A 20072-nucleotide genomic window follows, 5' to 3' on the forward strand; every position below is an offset into this window, starting at 1 on the left:
CTTCCACCATAACTTTCGCATAACCACCACCGACTTCCGCAACCTAACCAATTTTGTTTCCCTTTGCATTTGAGGTTGTTTGAGTTGTGATTCAAGTCTCCTAAGGTGTTTCGGCTACTTAGGGACGGTTGCTTCTTCATCAACCACCACCATAACTTCCGCATAGGCTTACCCACAATACACTTCCGCCAACCCAACTTAACTCAATTTTGTTTGTGTTGTGAGTTGTGTCTCCTAAGGTGTTTCGGCTACTTAGGGACCGTGCTTCCAACTCCCACACCGTGTATAATCCACCACCTTACCCTCCACTTCCGCATTGCGTTCTCCAAACCCCATCATTGCATTTCCGCAATCCCTTTGAGTTTCCGCAAAACCACCACCGCATTCCCGCTACCACCATTTGACATTTGACATTTGAGATTTTGAGTTCGCGGTTTTTCCGTTTCCTAAGGTGTTTCGGCTACTTAGGGACGAGTCTCCATCATCTTGGTATCTACATCAAGAACACCGCTACTCATCATCGCCTCGGACGGTAACCTCCATATCATCTTGGTATCGTGGTATCCCTCCATTGTATATTCCCTTGCACATTGCATTGTTAACCCCTAGCCCATTTTGCGTCACTTGCCTATCGAGACTAGCCATTTGAGTATTGCCGGCAACGTTACTTGTGCACATTAGTGATCTACACCTTCCATTGCATACATACCATATCATATTGGTATCATCATATCATATCTTGTGTCACAAGATTGTTCCCGCATATACACAATTGCTATCTTGGTTTGTGCATTTTGCAAAGTGGCCATACATAAAAAAAAGAGAATAAGCTTTTAAGCAAAGAAGAAAGAGAAGAGCAAAGAAGCTTGTAAGCAAGTGCCATAGCATCATACCACATTGCATATAAGATTGTCATATCCGATCATCTTGGATCATCTTGAGAGAAACACCGGGAACCATACATACATAGCATACTTGGGATAGAAAGTTTATCCATTTTGCATATCATAGGTTGTGCACAAGTGTCGTATCCGCCTATAGAGCAATCGTGCTAGCGTCTCTCTTGAGTTGTGCAACACGAGCGTTTTCCGTGGATTCCACATTTTGTGCTCATTCCTTGGTTGCACGACCCCATTTATCTATCCGTGTGTGTGTTTCCGTGTGCCATTCTTTGCTATTGGTCTACTTGTTTCACTTGCGAATTTGTGAATCTCTTTCAACATTATTGACTCTTGCTAACATTTTGCATCAAATTTTTGTGCCACTATCCTCACCGAGCTCCACCATAAGCCTTATTTGTGTAGGTGTGAGAAACCGACAAGAATTGGTACCAATTGTGCTATTTCCTTGTTACACATTGAGTGATCATTGATCCATCTTCAACATCGGTCAAGGTACATTTGGTATAGTTCTTCTCTTTCTCCCACTCATATTTGCTCGAGTCTTGTGATGGATAGGCAAGGCATTTCATCTCCGGTCTTCGACAACAACGACGGCGCGAACAACTACATCACCAAATGTCCATCTTCGGACTACAACACGAAATGCAAGGCGCACAATCTACCTTGCGAGAGCGCCTCGACAACCTCGCCATCGACATACGACACTCCGAAGCAAGGAAAAGGGACTACATCGACACCAAGTTGGGCGAGCTAAAGGATCAACTACGAGACATGGTGGCCGACTACAAGTCTTCTTCCCCTTCATCATCCTCAAGGCGGCGGCGAGCAAGTCGATCATCTTCGGAGCGCCCACGCGATGCAAGCGCAAGTCGTCCACGTCCACATCTCCATGGCGACCACCATCACATTCGTGATCCACATCGTCATGAAGGGCAAGTCACCTCCAAGCAACATGTGCACGACGACGACGAACGACATCTACTACGAGCTCAAGTACGACAACGACACCATCAACATGAAGATGCTCCACAAGCGCAAATGCACAAGTCCCAACAAGCCCTACTTCACGCCAAGTCCAAGCTTCATGAGCATAAGAGAAGACCGCGAGACGAGCACCACCAAGACGGAGCTACGGCTACAACAACCACTTCGGCATCTTCGCCAAGTGCTATGAAGGCATCTTCGCCTTCGGACGTACGGCATCTTCGCCTACTTCCCATGAGTTCGCCTACATCAACCTCTTCAACAACAAGGCGACCACCTACGAGCGAGGGCGACACTTCCATCTTCGGAAGCCTCTCAAGGAAGATGGCCGAGCATGGGAAATTCCCTTCGGTCATGGAGACGAGCTACGAGGTGCCACATCATATGGGCCTCCAACAACAAGACGGCGACAAGAAGGTCGAGCAAGGGCCATCCCCTTCGACTACGGCGACGAGCATGAACCTCTTCAACAACACGAAGACGGCGCCCATATTGGACTCTTACTCCGAGTCAAGCTACGAGACTGCACATGAGACCTTATCTTTGGTCTTGGAGGAGAGTGATGATGTGCCATCTTTGGCCTTCATCCACGGCTACGACTACGACTACGACATAGTTGAGCATGGAGACATTTGCACCAACATCTCTCCGACACCCACATATCATGAGATGACCCAATTACCATGTGAGGAGAGCCACCCCACCATGAGTGATATGAGTGACTCCACCATATGTGACATTGAGTGCATTTCCTATGAGAGGATGAGTGTGACCACCACTAGCCCCACACTTGAGAGCATACCACACATCCTATGTGAGGTTGAGAGCCATTTGAGTGACTCCACCAACCATATGAGTGAGAGCATCTTACCGGGAGTGAGTGAGCCACAACACTTAGTGGGTGAGGTAGTTGACACGGCATGTGAGGCCACTATGATTTCTAACGACTTAACCTCTACTCCGAGTGTGTTTTCCTTTGGTGCTAGGTCTCCTACATGACGACATGCCTATCCTCGACGAGTCCATACCTCCAATGGAGACGACGATGGCCATGGTGGACGATGATGCACCCCCACATGGTTCCATCAAGATGAAGATGACCACGACTTGGTCTTCGACACCTCACCTACAACACATGAGCGATGCTCCAAAGGTAACATAGGTGATGGTGCTTCTCTTGTCCCACTAGTGGACTATCTCACCAATGATTGCTTGCATGATGTTGATCCACCTATTCCCATGCTTCATGCTAGTGCGACTTCTTCATGTCATGACTTACCAATTTATGATGAATATGATGATGAGCATGTTGAGTTGCCTAGTTGTGATGCTATGCTCCATAGGATATCATGTGAAAATTCTATTGGTCACTTCATGTTTGACAATCCATTGAACTTGTCATATGCTATGAGTGAGATCTCCCATATTGCATCATTTCAATCTCAACATAGTAACTATGCATGCCCCATTAAAATAAATCCCATTTGCACTTATGGCATAGATGACGAGATGATGGTCATTGGCTTTTGTTTTTCATGTGATGATATTGCTATGCTTCCTTTACATGATTTGCGCAATTCATCTACTATGCCATGCCATGATCACATTGTTCCAAATATGCTTTGTTTTGGATGTTGTCAATATTCTCCATGTGATGTTTCTACAAATGCTCATGAGGAGACCCCCATAGTTCCCTCATACATATTAGGAGATTTTGATGCATTCCATACTTTGCATGATTCCCATAATTGCTTGCACCATATGCATACCATGAATAACAATGCTCTAGATATTTCTCATGATGCATTACACAATTTGAGTCTCCATTATGCCATACATAACAACAAACCTCTCATGATGGATGACATGTTTCTATATCACACATCTCATTTATTTGAGCATTGACTATTTTGTGCTAACCAACACATGCATGTGCGCATCATGATGGATGATGTGTACATCTACCACGCACACATAATTTTCCCTTTGTTTTTGTTTTGTGTAGGTACTCACGTATACTCGTCAACCTCTCAATCCCAAGAGTTGACGAAACGAGCTCTTGAGAGCAACGATGACTTGGGATCCCGTGGACTATCCTTACCACCATTCCCTTCACGCACGGCCTACGCGCATCTCTTCTACTTGGCTCTCACAAGGCTATGGGCTCTATATCACTTGTTACTTTATGCCCATTGTATCTTGTTCACTTTGCATGTTATGCCTCCTTACATGATTTTGCCATGCAATTGTGACCCTTACTTGCATTTACCCATGATGCACCATTATGATACTCCTATGTGTATTTGCTTGCTTGGTGGAGATCCTTGTTGCTATTGCCATGTTTATCATGTGCCTCATGCTATTGTTGATTCTTGTGTTGGGAGAGTCATGATGTTCCATTGCTATTTACATAGGACTTCTTGCCAATACAATGATGATATTTTGCTCATATCTTGCTTTCATGCTTGTGATATGTGATGCGCGTTATTCATGCCCACTATTTGCACACATGACATGCTTGCCATGATTCCTTCTAGTACGTTGCATCTTCGCACTACTAGCTTGCTTGACTTGATCACTATGATTGATTGCTTTGTCGCATCACCCATATTCCATTATTACACACTTTCTTGGGTTGATGACATATATGTCCATGCCTCTCACATGATATATCTTGACCATTCTCTCTTGTGTCCATTAGTTGCCTCTCTCATATCTACTTGTAGTGAGTGCAATCATACTATGCTTATTGATCTTGGAGACTTGGACATATTACTTGTGATGCATGCTAGTTTGATTGTGCCTATTGTCTTTGGTTGTAGTTGCATCATATGCTTTCATACCATACCACACCTTGTCCTTTCTTATGATAAGAATGATGAGAACACTTGTTGGGTATCTTACCACTCGAATGATAGGTGCTACATTTGCACTAACCTCAATTGTTTTTCTGAGTGTTTGTCATGTTCTTTCATTTTGAGGAATTCACAAGGCATTTCCATCACGAGACATATTGGGCATGTGAAGGCGTACACGATGTGCAACACCAACATTTTCGAGAACCTACTAAAGGTGAACTCATTCCCTTTGAGCCATTCTCAAATACGCATGTTGGATGGGTCATTCTTTCATTGTTGTTTCCTTCTTGTTTTCTACATGATACATCTCGTGAACGGAGGACCGACATTGGAGATGGACCCTATGGACCTTCAAGTTGAGGAGTGCTCGGACTTAGTGGATGCACCACCGGACCAACACTTCTACCACGACATCGAGCTATGGTACAACACCAACCATAACAAATTTGCATGGATTGACCCACATTATGATTGCCTTGTTGCATCTTGTATTTCTATGTCATCCATGATATATGAGCTTGCACATTTCCTTAGCAAATTTGTTGCGATCTTTCTTGATGGCATATTCATACATAATGATCACATTGCCTACCATCAATTGCATGATAACATAATCATATTGAGCATCCATTGCCATATTCATGCTATTGATAAACCGTCTCACTATGACATCATTTTACACCATGGTTGCATTGATCACATTCACACCACATTTATGTGCACAATGAATGCTTTTACTCTCATGAATGCTTTACATCTCATTTCATATCATCTTGCTAAGCATCATGTGCTTTGTCATGAACAATCTTGCCTCACGGACTCATTCTTACATGATGGACACTTTGTGTGCGCTAACCATTGTATTTCCAAGTGTCGTTTGTGTTTGCTCTCTTTGCATGTGTACCACTCCGGGGACACCTTGGAGTACTTGGATTGCGCCATGACTTCCACTCCGTCCAATTACAAGTCCGTCCATGACAACCGTTTCCATGGTGATGAGGATTTCGATCCGAGGTCGGATCTTTCCCAAGGGAGGGGAGATGATGCGGAGCATCCTACGGTCATCCTCATGTACACTCGAGCCTACGCCATTGGACCTAAGGTGAACCCGCTCCTAAATGCTTCTCCTTTCCATTCATGTGAGACATGGTTGCTACCTAATGCAAGGACACTACACATGCCTAGGTACCAAGGAGACCCTCTCGGAGATGCTCGGAATGATGGACAAGTCCCCAAGTACAAGGATGAAGGAGCACGACGAGAGGAACCGGAGAAATGCTACAGGACCCGGACATCCGGCCCCGGCCCGGACATCCGGCCCCTGAAGATGTCAACAACAGCAGTAGCCCAGCAACCGAAGTGCTACAGGGCCCGGACATCCGGCCATGCCCCGGACATCCGGCACCAGCCCGGAAATCCGGCGCCCATCACAGAACGCACCCGAAGTTGAACCCCGTCAACCCGGACATCCGGCTCTTCGTGAGCCGCCGGACATCCGGCACCTGCCTGTGCGCAGAGATCGGGCCAAGGGCCCATGTATCCCCCTCTCACTTACCCCTTCGTGGGCTAACACTATATATACCCCCCCACCTCCTCCTAGCTAGGGTTAGCATTGGTTTAGCTCATAGTTGAGATAGAGCTTTGCTCATCCATTACGGATCTCCTCCTCGAGAGAGACTGCGGCCCCTCTTCACAGAAGATCACCTTGGATTCAAGACTCCCTCTTGGGTGGCCCCCATCAAGACCTCACGGAGAAGAACCGGTTACCGTTTGTATCGTCCGTTGTTGACTTTGGATCTTGTATCTTACCTTTGTGTTCATCGACCTAGCGCATGTGTGATCTATTCTTGTTGGTTGAGTGATTTCTCTCGTGTTCCCCACGTGTTTCCCTCGTGTTTCCCCTCGTGTTCATCACGTTCTTTGTAGGGATCCGCTCCTTTCGTGAAAGATCGGCCATCTAGGGTTCCGCCCTGCATCACGAAATTTATGAAAGACCATCTTGTATATTTCGTCCATCTTCTTGTATGTCATCATGGTGGCTTCAAAGTCCGGAAATCTCCACTTGAACCTCTGTTCTTGTTCTCTTGGCACGCACCTTCATCTCCGTGCTTGACGATGCTCCACTGTTCATCCTTCTTGTCCGTGCTAGGCCCTTCAATTGCAAGCAACACAAATGTATCTAAGTTAGGCAGCATCATATTCTCATGAACACTAGAAACATTACCAAGAAACGAAAGTACCTGATAATTTAATTGGCGTATGCGAGCTCTAGCAATTGTTCCAAGAGGTAAAACAGCAGGGGACATGGGTGTAACTGCGGTAGCCATGTCCTCATCAAGTATGGCTACACACTTGTTAACTTCTCACATTTGATGCACAAAGGAGACAAGATTGAACATGAGCCTTTTATTTTTCCTAACCAAGTCGATCAAGTGTTTTACCTAGAAGACGAACTGAACCCAGGTTGGTCAGTGGTGATGCAGAATAAACTACCTAGAGATAGATGTGACATTGGAAATGATGAATGCACATGAGACGTGGAAGCTGAGCCATTCCATGTTTCTCACCTCACGGATATGTTTAAAAAGAAAAGGAAAGATCAACATTGGGTAAGATCTGATATTGAGGGAACAATTGTGGATGCTAATGATAATGCTTTGATCGATGAAGAACAGTGATGGTACATCATATAAAGGTATTTATCTGTTCGAGCAACATTTTCATGATTATATATACACTGTAGTTTTAGCTAAAGTCAAAGCTGAGTTTGCAGGACATTAATAACCATTGTATGTTCTTGCAGATCATTGGCTGAGCTTACACCCTTTCAGAAAATTCGAAGGAATGAGGTCTTTCACTCAACATATAAACCCATTTTTTGTTTTTCTTTATTGCTTTTCAGTTTCTCGTCCTGTTTTCCATTGATGCTGCCATTGTGGATTATGATAACTGTTAGTACTTCATCCTTACTGTCTTGACAATAAGACATTGTACAATGGCCGGTGCTCAAAGAGCGAGAGTAGCGTGGCATCTTAAAATATTTTTGTCCCGCAATGGTGAGTGCTTCCTACAGGTGCTTAAACTACTTTAATTAACGCATAGCAAGGCTTACTACGGCTTTACTGAAGGTCAAGCGCCAGCTAGCAACAGAAGCAAGACTTTGCTTCCGTCCCTCTTATGCACCTGTGCTCGGTGATCTTGAACAAAAAAACCGTTTTTTTGTTGAAGCGTCTGCCTAAGCACCTGCATTGTACATGGCCTAAGTATCCCTATATGCATTGAATTTAACTTGACTCTTTTTGATTTGTTATATGAACTTTTTCTCATGCGCTTCAATGAATCTTCTTTTTCAGAAAAATTTGCAAGTGAAGATTACAAGGATTGTTCTAAACTGCTGGATGAAGCAATGTGTTCTTTTAGCGGGCTTTTATATGTTTGCATAGTTTTTGCTCTTCAAACATGAAGCTTGGAAAAATTCAGAAAATTGTTACTAAAGTTAAGCTTCATGTATGACAGATTGTCATTGGAAATAGATACACTTTTGTCGAAGAAGTATTATGTCAGATTTACCATCTTGTAAACTTAGTTTACGTTTGTTTGAAATTGGCATTTTTATTTATGTGGGAAGCCTGTTTGCTGTCAAAACCTGATTCAATATTTACAAGATGCTGTGTGAGGGAGGAGTGAGATTTCACTCATTTGGAGCCATCTGGAAATGTTCGGCTCCACTCGCGTGTAAGATCTTCATGTGGTTGGTAGTACAATACCGACTGTGGACGTCGGATAGAAGGATGAGACATGGGTTGCAAGACCAAACAGCTAGATGCCACCTATGTGACCACGAGGAGGACACGGTGGACCACATTTTGCAGCAGTGCGTGTTCTCACGACAAGTGTGGTTTCGTTGCTTTGCCAGAATGGGTTTGAGGATCGAACTTTGCCTGGCAAATGACTCTAGGTTGGTGCAATGGTGGACGAAAGCTAGGAAACAAATTCACGAGCAAACTCGGAAAGGGTTCGACACGTTTGTGATGCTAATCTGCTGGACACTTTGGAAACAGAGAAACGCGAGGGTCTTCGGCTCGGGACAAGTTAAGAATGAGGGTGATACGGTGGATATGATCTTCGACGACTTGAGGATTTGGGCCACGGCGGGAGCGTTTGGAGGACAACTAGTATCCGAGTAGTCGAGTAGCATGTAGGAGTGGGGTGGAGGCTTGGTTAGGGTCGGCTTGTGACACCTAACTAGCAAAATTGTAATCTCTTGTACATATTATTCTCTCTTCTGTAAAGCTAAGGTACGCCATTAGCGTACCCTCGAAAAAATATATTTTCTTTGTTGTTGTGAATCAACCATTGGACGTGTTACTTCTGTTGCTTGCACTTGCAGCTAGGTGCTAGCTGTTGTGCCTGTTGCCTACACTTGCAGCTGGTTGCTAGCCATCTTGCCGCTCAGATCGGGTGCCTAACTATTGATGATATGCATTTGAACTGCTGATGCAATGGCCAGTAGCAGAGGAGCCATGGGGACACACTACACCAGGGACGCTCAAAGAAGAGCAGCAGTGGTTGAGGTGTTCGAGAAAAACAGTAGCAAAGTAGCCTTGGGGACACACTATAGCATAAATGATGGTAGAAGGGTAGCGCGGTTATGATAATTCACTAGTCTTTTTGTGTTACTACAGGCCCAAAAGTGTGTTACTAGCTATCTAGTAACACAGTTTGAAATGTGTTCCATTAAACCGTGTTACTAAGTGGTGTCAACTGTCACACATAACAGTTGTTACCATATGTTAAAAAATGTGTTACAATTACATTACAGTAACATGTGTGTTATGTGTTACCGAACACCCCGGTAACACATTTTTGTAATTATAGTCACATCAATAGTAACATATTTTCATAGACGTAGAACATAGGTCGTAACATGTTTGTGTAACTATAGTAACAAAATTGGTAACACATTTCTTTAACATCAGAACACAACTAGTAACATAATATCCAAATATTGTAACACTATAATTATAGTTGTTAACTACTCTAGTAACTAATTTTGTAGCTATAGTAATACCATAGGTAACACTACTATATCAATATGGTAACATAATTAATGCATTTTTTTAATTATTAACCACAAAATTCTATACCCATTTTATGGAATATAAATTTATTTAATAAAATCAATTCAATTGCGTAAATAGCTAATCATTTTATTATTATGCTTGGCAGCATCAAAACGATATTGAAACCGAAGCACAATACATATAGAAATTCATATGAAGATATTTATTATGAATATACAAGAGTGTATGATACATATGCATTACAATAAATATACCAGTCATATCATTTTGAGCATAGAGAACGCAACTATGGAGAATATTACACCATAGCATTTGCATCAATTCGAGGAAAGAAAAAGATTGTGTGGATGATATTCCATTTTTAAATCTATCAATGTAAACTACAACTATTGGTAGCTAAAATCTTCAAATTTTATTTGCTTCTTGATCCAAGAATTCAACTGCAACTCAAGTATCCTTCTCTCGAAGCTGTAAAAGAAAATTGCACCTTAGATATGTGTGATTAAATGTACACAAATATGATTTCAGAATGTGGAAGAGATGTTTTTAACTTACAAAAGCTGAAGGCCAGGCAATTAAGTATCCTGAAGTGAAAGCCTCACCAATTTTCTTGCAATCAGAAACTTCCTTTACCAACTCCTCATTATCAAGAATAGGTTGATCTATGCACACAAGGGCAAATTAATTCAGCACCTAACTCAATACCACCAGCCTTAGTTCTTGGATCAGTACTCCGAATAGTACCATACACAACATTCAGCTTGTTGGGATATGTTGAAGTCTTTAAAACTACTTTGGAAGCAGCCTATATTATGATCAATATTAGCATTCAACAACATGATAATATAATTTGCATGAACAATATGAGATCTTTTTAGTGTCAACCCAGTAAGGTGCCCTAGAAAACTAAATAAACTAGACTTAGCAACGAAGTCTAAAGCCCAAGATCACCTCGCTTGCTCATGTTTGGTTAAATTTATCCTTTACTTGCATACAATAGATTGAGCAAAATTTGTAACAAAATCCATTTTTCAAGCAGACATGATAATGTGGTTTGGGTTGGGAATTTGGGTGCAGTAAACCATGCTCCTTGGTGAATCTTTACGTTGATGGAAGAAGTACGCATTCTTTTTGAGCGAGCTGGGTGTGGGTGTTCAGTGCTAGTCCCATGCTGGTTCAGTCTTGAAACAGATTCACCCGTAAGATCCCTGGTTTCCTTCACCTACCAAGATACAATAATATTAGATGGAATGATATTCATACCTTGACACTACAGAAAGCTACAACTTCAAAACTCAAAAGCACACAAAAATTACCTCTGGCATAGAATCAATAACAAGGTCTTGTGGTGATGATGAATTCTGTTGAATTCGTAATTGGTTGACATCATGGTCGCCAACCTAGTTCCATGACACAACAGGTAAAGACAAATTAACTAATGACATAACAGTGACAGTTCAATTTGCCAATAGACATGAATTCGTAGCAGATAAATGAGGGAAGGCAAAAGGAGAATCCACCTAGGACAAGATTGTTGTCACGGATAGGGAAATCAAGCAATACAAGTTGTGGAAGTCCCCTCGGCAATTTGGTGCCCAGAACCGATGAAACCTACAAAAAGAAACATGTGAATGCAGAGGGCGGAGAAGTACACAGTAGCACATCAATACACTATCAACTTATCATAACTCAAAACAGAGAGATGAGGTACAAGACCATGGGTCCAGCCACACCCACGCTTAGATATAATGTTGTCGACATATGGATTCAGTACAGGTTTAAGTTGAAAAGTGTGCAGATTGTGCAAACTAAGCATTATTCAACCGACGGCTAACATTTTGTTAAGCACTAGGTGATAGGAGAGCAGCAGCATGTTTGCCTCATGTGCCATCCCAATAAGTCGTTCAAGAAGCAGCAGCCATGGTGGCCAGTGTGCCAACGAATAATATTAGTGTGGATATAGAAGGAAAAACGAAAGTACATAGTATCATTAGGTGATGGTGCAAATCTTAAGCATTTTCTCTATTCCTAATTTCAGTCATTTGATTCTAATGGTTCAATTTATGCAGGCAAAACTGTTGCAGTAGATCAGCTGCATCGAATCGACGAGCAGAATAGGGTTTGATCATGATAGTCTTAGGGCATCAAAGAGAATGACGAAGTAACCAAATCAGCGAGCCAAGCATCATCCATCTGAGTTTGATCGGTGCTGAGAGCACATGGGGTGGTACTACAAAAGTGGCGACGACGATATGCATCAGTTACGACCTACCTCCGACTGCGTTGTAACAACATATCTGAGAGGCTGGCAAATCAATCTAGTCTCCTCCTTCCTTCCACCTCCTAGGCGATAGAGAATAAGGGAGGGGATACCAGCTGCACACATGGTCGTATCGAAAAAGGAAACCTGCGACCTTGATGGTTCTTTAAGGAACAAACATGGTAGTTCAACCGACCGAACTCGCTCCTGATCGGTCGTCTCGACCAAGATCATGTCATCCCACACGACGAAGCCTGAGAGCATGTTGTGACCAGCGAGGCTGACGTCTTTTGATCGGTGCTGAGAGTGCATGGGGTGGTACTACAAAAGTGGCGACAATGATATGCGTCAGTTGCTACCTACCGCCGACGGTGTTGTAACGACATATCCGAGAGGCTGGCACATCATCTCCTCCTTCCTTGCACCTCCTAGGCGATAAAGAATAAGGAAGGGGATTCCAGCTGCATGCACGGTTTTAAAAACCGAGCGTACTTGCAATCGTACCGGAAAAGGAAACCTGCGACATTGATGGTTCTTTAAGGAACAACATGGTAGTTCAACCGACCGATCTCGCTCCTGATCAGTCGTCTCGACCAATATCGCGTCATCCCACACGACGAAGCCCGGGAGCATGTTGTGACCAGCGAGGGCGACGACTTTTGATCGGTGTTGAGAGCGCATGGGGTGGTACTACAAAAGTGGCAACGATGATATGCGTCAGCTGCGACCTACCGTCAATGATTTTGTAACGACATATCCAGGAGGCTGGCACATCAATCTAGTCTCCTCATTCCTTCCACCTCCACGGCGATAGAGAATAAGGGATGGGATACCAACTGCATGCATGGTTTAAAAAACCGAGCGTACTTGTAGTCGTACCGGAAAAGGAAACATGTGACCTCGATGGTTCTTTGAAGAAAAAACATTTTAGTTCAACCTGTGACCTCGATCGCGTCATCCCACACGACAAAGCCCGGGAGCATGTTCTGACCAGCGAGGCCGACGACCTTTTTCTTTAAACTAGTCAAACGAGTGCATGAACGGGAAGATACGGAGCCGTCGCGAGTATGAGACATCGCAACCACCCCACCATTACATTGGACAATAGTTTTTTTAATGACCCGGATCGGCGGTTGGACTAGAAAAAAGTACCTGGACATATTCTCATATTCTCATGGACATTAGAATCGTTACCAAGAAACAAAAGTACCTGGTAATTCAATTGGCGTGCGCTAGTAATTGGTCTAGTATGTATAGTAGCAGGGGCTGTGGGTGTCCCAATGGTATTGATGTCCTCATCATGAACTAAGGAGTTTGTAAGGACAAGGAGATCGCCTACTTCATGAAGATCTACCCGAGTGAGGCTAGTCCTTTGTGGACGGAAGCCATGGTGGAATATACAAGGTTGCTTCTTCATGGACCCTTTGTGGATGGAGCCCTTCGGGGACTCACGCAACCATTACCCTCCGTGGTGTTGAAGTCTCCTCCGATGTGGATGTACGATAGCAACACCTATCGGAACCATGCCAAAAATCATCGTATCTTCATTGCGTTTGAAATCTCCAAACCCCTCCTTTACTTACATGTGCAATGTTTTACTTCTCGCTGCTATACTATTAGAATTGCATGTGCAGGGTGATACTTGACTTGTTAGATTTGCTAAAATCTGCCCATAACTAAAATTGGGAAAAGATTATATTTTTATTTGTCCAAGTAGTTGAATCACCCCCTCTAGACATATTTGGTCTCCATTGCATTGGTTTCACAACCTAGGAGAGTATGGCGTCTAGTGAGGGAAACTACCACTGTAGAGGTTCATATTTTGATGGTACAAACTTTGCTAGTTGGAAACATAAGATGAAAATGCATATTCTTGGTCATAACCCCGCCATTTGGGTTATTCACTTGTACAGTGAGCTGCTATACGAACGGTTTTTAGCCCCTTTCCGCAACGGCATTTTAAACGGTCTCCTTGCATGTGTGTGCTATAGGGGGGTCCTTCCCACACGGCCCAGAAACTGTCGGTGATAGGGAGTAGCAATGCATATGTTTTGCATAACTAAGCGTATGCGATGCCGGCATTCTATCCCAAACACGAGTCTTTTGACAACTATTTGTGATATGTGGAATATCCCAAAGGCTAAATCCTTGCTACTCATTTGTGCTTGCATTACCATCGCCGTTGGTATTTTGTGGTGCTATGTTTATGATGTGTGCCCCATCACAAACAGTTCACGATTATAGAACGTGTATGATAAGTAGACAATCACACACATTCACTTCTCCCGAACCGTATGTGATATATAATTAAGAAGAATAGATAGTCACCATACAAGTGTCGGATAGGATTACAAAACGTCAGACTGCCTTACCAGTGTTGTACATGATAACTATCGCACGCGCTATTCTGTGGTGCAACATTTACGATGTGTACGGCATCAGAAACAATTCATGATTGTAAAGCGTGTACGATAAGGCGACTATCACAGACATTCAGTTTGCTTGCACCATTTGTGATATTGTCTGACATCACACACGCTTTGCAAACGGCAACGGTGTGCATAGTTACACGTGTTTCCTCTCTGTGAACCGTGTCAGATTATGTTGTATATCGCACACGTTGTGCTTTACAGCTGTGTGCGCCATAATGACCTGCAGAGCATATTTTTACCCTAATTTAATTGCTGCTATTTAAAATTGTACCAAATTTGAATTTGAAAGTAGGCTATAACTTTATTCATATCCATCAGGTTCAACAACCAATGCATTATTCGATTCACAGGCACATATGTTGAAGAATTACATAAAAAAGAACTACATAAGCACCAAATAAAGAATGATGAACTAGGGCATTATACTTGTACTATTAAAGATGGTAAAGAAAGGGGCGAAGACATTCTGGTTGCTGAACATGGTGAAGCAGAATGCCCATATTGTGCCCTCCTCCATGCGGAAGGCACGCACGACTCTAGTCCAACCCCTTGTGATGGTCGACCGCCCATCCTTCACTATCTTATGAGGACATCTAGATAGTCATCGTGTTCTGGTAGAAACACTTTAACCTTTGCATGCCCACCAATCATGTAGTTTGAGAGATAGTCTTGAGTAAACTGCTTTGGGAACCACTGCAAAGGAAAAATATTCAGACATTATCATCTAACACAACTCATTATGGGCAGTAAAAAGAAGGCTGCATAGTTCTTACTTACCATCCTGCAGTTCACTGTTGTCTTGGATAAAGTGTAAACAAATAGTTTAATTGCCATATTTTGACCCATTTTGCTAACAATCTTTATCAGTTTCAGCACTTGATGTTGGTTCTTGAATATCTCATTGCTCCATATGCAAAAAGGTTGAAGCGCAGATCGTTGCCAATTACATATGTACCTAAAAGAACTAAGTTAATATTAGAAACTAAACAACAATTGCACAATGATGTAGTACAACACTCCCTCCGTCCCATTATATAAGATCTTATTACATCCAATATACTCACATATTGGATGAATTAACATCTTATATTATGCGGCGGAGGGAGTTTATTACATTGTTACAAATATCGGCCGATTAACTGCAGTTAATTGCTGCTGTGTTGTTGTTGTTGTTGCTGCTGCTCTTCTATGTTTATCTAGAGATCATCAGAACATTAAGGTCACACTCTTCCTAGTTGCTATGTAGCCTAAGATTGCATATTTATACATTTAGTAGAATGCATGTTTCTATGTAGCCTCATATATATTAGATATGGCCCTAGTTAACCTACCGATAAATGGGTTACAGATATATTCAGCTAAATGTCTGTTTCGCCGATTAATCCCTTATCAGCCCCCGGCTTATATGGTACCAGCTACCGATATCCTGAACAGTGAGTATATAAGCCATGGGATGAATTAACCTTGATCGGAAACATCAGTCGTTCCCAATATTTTCCCATGTAAGTACATCGAAAGGCATGTTAAGCACAACAGGCTAAACATCAACCAAATATATCTATGGTAGACACCATAATCTCCAAATAATAGCTTCAGTGTGCATGTTTATGCATGCTAGTTAAGCAAAACAAGAAGTGGAAAGGTGTGTTAACTGCAACAGGACTAATATTTAACAACAAGCAAAAATAGTAATTCAAAGTGGTATTGTGCAGGTCTAAGTACACTAGTTATTGGTAAATAAAAATGGAAAGGCGTGTTAACTACAACATTCTTAACAGCAACCAAATGTAGTCATTCATAATGGTATTGTTGAAACTGGTATTGATGAAATTGAAATGCACAGTTCATACTTGCACATATATAGAACATCACATTGTGAATAACTGAAATAAACAAGGCATACTATGAACAACCAAAGATAGCACTTGAAACTGGACATATGCTAACAACAAACAACCGAACAACCAAACACCATTAAAGGAGCATATGCTCGCTACAACAGGCTTAACAACCACCAAATATAGTCATTCATATTGGTATTGTTAAAAGCGGTATTGATGAAATTGAATTGCACAGTTCATACTTGCACATATGGAGCATCACTTTGTGAATAACTTAAATAAACAAGGCATACTACGAGCAACCAAAGTTAGCAATTGAAACTGGACATATGCTAACTACAAACAACCGAACAACCTAAAAAATGTTAAAAGAGGCATATGTTGCTACAATAGGCTTAACAACAACCAAATATAGTCATTCCTATTGGTATTGTTGAAACCGGTATTGATGAAATTGTACTGCATAGTAAATAGTTGCACATATAGAGCATCACTTTCTAAATAACTAAAATAAATAAGGCATACAACGAACAACCAAAGATAGCAATTGAAACTAGACATATGCTAACTACAAACAACAGAACAACCAAAAAACGTTAAAAGAGGCATATGCTAGCTATAACAGGCTTAACAACAAGCAAATACAGTCATTCCTATCGGTATTGTTGAAACTGGTATTGATGAAATTGTACTGCACAGTAAATAGTTGAACACCTCGGCGACGTCGGGTAAAGAGGCCGCGATAAACCTCTTTTAGGCCATTCGCTCCTCGATCTCCACGGGAAGCGTAGCCGGGCTTAGGCGGCGACTTTCTAGAGCCGGGGATGGTGATGGGGATCTGTGGGAAAGGGGGAGTTTGGGAGGCGTCATTTGAGAAACTCAGGGCGACTATGGTATGGAGATCGGTGGATAAGCTGCACGGGCAGACCGGTAGATGTTGACAATGGAGGCCTTGCGACAGCGGCGGGGACCTTGCTAGGGTTTCGAACGAGGGAGGGGTGGTGATGTGTATGTGTGTGTGCACGCGGAGTTTTTGGGGTGTGCGTTTGAAGGGGGCAAGGTGGTGTTTGAGGAAATGACGTGGCTACTGAAAAGTTTACTAGGCGGGAGTAAAATGTCGGGACTATTGAAAATTTGGATTAAGGGATTGAGGAACAAACATCGCACATGGTCCTAAAATAACATATGTGTGCTATCAAATGGAAAACCCTCTAGCCGAGTAGATATTTTCGATATGCGCAAAAAAAAGAGTAGATATTTTCGAGAGATGCAGACGGGAGGGGGAACAACAAACATCACACACGGTCGAAACATAATAATCGTGTGTTATTAAAAAGAAAAAACCTCCACGTGGCTAGATATTTTTAATGGATGAAGGCGGGAACGGAAGCAAACAACATCACACACGGTCCAAACGTAATAACTATGTGCTATCACACATAAACCCCTCCTGACGGGTAGATATTTTTGAGCAATTTAGGTGGAAGACGGGTCAACAAACATTGCACATGGTCGAAACTTAATAATCGTATCAAACAAAAAAAACCTCCAGGCAGGTAGATATTTTTTAGATTGCGAGGGAAGCCTCATGGAGCCCAATGTATTGTGCTGATGTGAGTGACATGGGCACGGCCGTGGCACATGGGTAGTCTGAGGGGACCGTGTCTGTTGCGTCATCTGACTTGTCTGAAAATTGGTAAAAATAACGCGGGAAAGGGTCAGAACACGAACACACTTTCATGTGGACAAAAAATATGTATGAAAAGGTGTCACAACCCTAGAATTTGTTTGCAGATAGTTGCATAAGCGTCCATGCATCATGTCTAAATTTATTTGTAAATTGAAATGGGGATTGACCAAACCCTAGCACCAAATGGAATTTAACTAGGTTCAATTTAAAAATATGTTCAATGAACCCAAAATGCCTTCAGAAAAGTTCATCATTTTTTAAATGGGTGAAAACCTCTGCCAAAAATGGTGCACATTTTCTAGATCATTTCTGGATTGTTGAATTAACTCATATTGTATTTGAATTGGAGCTATTAATTCCTATAAAATATTTGGTAGCTCCAAATATTCTGAAACTTGGTGAGGGCCTCTGGTTCAAATCAGATAGTGACCACAAAAGTTTTCAGAATTTTATAAAGTAATTTGGTGTTTAAACTAAATCAAAAACAAATTACAGAAATAGAAAAACAGAAATAAAAGAGAGAGAGAGAGAGAGAGGACTTACCTGGCTTACCTGCAGCTCACCTGTGCGGCCCAGCACTATGGCCAGCCCAGCCCAACTCCTCCCTTGTCTTCAACCTCGTGCCAGTAGGCACGAGGGCGTGTGCCCGCAGCACGCACGCACGCGCCCGACCACCTCCAGCCTGCTTGCTCGCGCTGGTTGCTTCCCGTGACGCCACACACCTCCCTGGTCTCCCTCTCACTCTTCCCCGTGCTTTCCCCCTCCTCTGTTCTCTCCCTCTCGCACGGCCGAACACCGCCTCCGCTCACATTGCACGCAGCCATAGCCACCCCCGTGCCTCATCGTCGTAACCACGAGCTCCACCAACCCATGTAGCACCTCTCCACCGAAGGAGGCAATCCCGGACGACCTCCATCATCTCCACCGTTGCCTTCTCCGTCACAGGCCGCCGAGGTTCTTCTCCGTCGATTCGGCCACTCCGGCGCGTCCCCGAGCCCGCTAACCATCCCTGCAGCGACGTGGTGAGCCGCTGACCCAATTCCCCCTTGCCCCGTTGTCCCTAGCATCCTCTACCCATCATCCCCGAGAGCCCCTCGACGTCGGCCATGTCGCTGCTGCCGCTGTAGCCACTGAAGCTTGAGCCTGGGCGTTGCCCCGTGCTCAGCACGCTCCCAGGAGCTGGGCGCGCCCACCCGTTCGACCTGTTGTGCCCCTAGCGCCAAACCAAACATGCCCGTACTCCGGCCGCTGCCACGAGATCGCTTCCGGCGAACTCCGGCCACCCACGCCCTCCCGTTGGTTCCCCTGGATGCGCGCGGGCACGGGCTACCTCCTGGTGCCCTCGGCGAGTCAATCCGTCGCCTCAGGCGCAACTCCGGCGGACGCCGCCGCCGGCCAAAACTCCAGTGCGCTGATGTGGCCTAATTAGTTAGGCACTAACGACCCCCCCGGTCACTGACATGTGGGCTCAGGCCCTAATTAACTTAGGTTAGGTTTCCACTTAGCACTAATTAACTCTGTTAATTAGTTGTGACACTGTCCAGTGGGCCCCACGTGTTAGGTTTGACCTGGACCGGCCCTGTTGACTTGCTGACGTCATGTCGACGTCATGCTGATGCAGTAAACTATTTTCTGGATTCTAAATAAATCAGAAGTGATTTATTAAATTTAGAAAATTGCCTAAACTTCTAAAAATCATAGAAAATAATCTGTAACTCCAAATGAAATAATTTATATATGAAAAATGATCAGAAAAATCCAATCTATCCATTGGTACTATTTTCATGCATGTTAAAGCAAGTTAAACCTGCTGATCAGGTCAAATAAATTAAATGGCATTTGAATATCAACATATGGAGTTTGAATTTGAACCTAGGGTCCAAACCAACTTCATTTAACTTGTTGCTAGTTGCATTAGCTCAATCAACGCCATATTACCATGTCACATTCATGCATCATATTGTTGCATTGCATTGATTGTGTTCCTTCTCTATTGCCGATGTTGTTCCCTCCCGGTAGAT

This window comes from Triticum aestivum, chromosome 4D (genome assembly GCF_018294505.1).
Source record: "Triticum aestivum cultivar Chinese Spring chromosome 4D, IWGSC CS RefSeq v2.1, whole genome shotgun sequence".
In the NCBI taxonomy this organism is placed as follows: domain Eukaryota; kingdom Viridiplantae; phylum Streptophyta; class Magnoliopsida; order Poales; family Poaceae; genus Triticum; species Triticum aestivum.